This window comes from Oryx dammah, unplaced genomic scaffold (assembly GCF_014754425.2).
Source record: "Oryx dammah isolate SB20612 unplaced genomic scaffold, SCBI_Odam_1.1 HiC_scaffold_3, whole genome shotgun sequence".
Taxonomy (NCBI): Eukaryota; Metazoa; Chordata; class Mammalia; order Artiodactyla; family Bovidae; genus Oryx; species Oryx dammah.
This window is the reverse complement of record NW_024070187.1, coordinates 80842616-80843791: the sequence shown is the minus strand read 5'-3', so window position 1 is coordinate 80843791 and position 1176 is coordinate 80842616. Positions and strand designations below refer to the sequence as shown.

At 46.3% G+C, this 1176-nt stretch overlaps 1 non-coding gene across 1 annotated transcript; it reads right to left on the bottom strand.

Annotated features, from left to right (window-relative positions):
• Positions 1-629: 629 nt before the first annotated feature.
• Positions 630-701, bottom strand: TRNAG-ACC. The gene has a single exon. It is a non-coding gene; the product is annotated as a tRNA-Gly (tRNA).
• Positions 702-1176: the final 475 nt, after the last annotated feature.

Below are 1176 nucleotides of genomic sequence, written 5' to 3'. Positions count from 1 at the left end.
CCTTGCAGTCCAAGGGACTCTCAATAGTCTTCTCCAACACCACACTTCAAAAGCATCAATTCTTTGGCAGTCAGCTTTCTTTATAGTCCAACTCTCACATCCATACATGACTACTGGAAAAACCATAGCCTTGACTAGATGCAGATGGTGATTGCAGCCATGAAATTAAAAGATGCTTACTCCTTGGAAGAAAAGTTATGACCAACCTATATAGTATATTCAAAAGCAGAGACATTACTTTGCCGACTATCTGTCTAGTCAAGGCTATGGTTTTTCCTGTGGTCATGTATGGATGTGAGAGTTGGACTGTGAAGAAGGCTGAGCACTGAAGAATTGATGCTTTTGAACTGTGGTGTTGGAGAAGACTCTTGAGAGTCCCTTGGACTGCAAGGAGATCCAACCAGTCCATTCTGAAGGAGATCAGCCCTGGGATTACTTTGAAATGAATGATGCTAAAGCTGAAACTCCAGTACTTTGGCCACCTCATGTGAAGTGTTGTGAAGTGAAGTTGCTCAGTCATGTCCAATTCTTTGCGACCCCATGGACTATAGCTTACCAGGCTCCTCCGTCCATGGGATTTTCCAGGCAAGAGAACTGGAGTGGGCTGCCATTTCCTTCTCCAGGGGAACTTCCCAACCCAGGGATCGAACCTGGGTCTCCCGCATGGTAGGCAGACGCTTTACCATCTGAGCCACAAGGGAACTCATTGGAAAAGACTCTGATGTTAGGAGGGATTGGGGGCAGGAGGAGAAGGGGACGACCCAGGATGAGATGGCTGGATGGCTTCACTGACTTGATGGACAGGAGTCTGAGTGAGCTCCGGGAGTTGGTGATGGACAGGGAGGCCTGGCGTGCTGTGATTCATGGGGTTGCAAAGAGTCGGACACGACTGATTGACTGAACTGAACTGAACTGACTAGATGGATCTTTATTGGCAAAATAATGTCTCTGCTTTTTAATATGCTGTGTAGTATTACTTAATTCTCTTGTTAAATTATAGAGACCATATATTAATCACAGAATAAATTGTTATCAGTATTTCAATGAAACTCTTCTTCTGCTGCTGCTGCTAAGTCACTTCAGTCGTGTCCGACTCTGCAACCCCATAGACGGCAGCCTAACAGGCTTCCCCGTCCCTGGGATCCTCCAGGCAAGAACACTGGAGTAGGTTGCCAT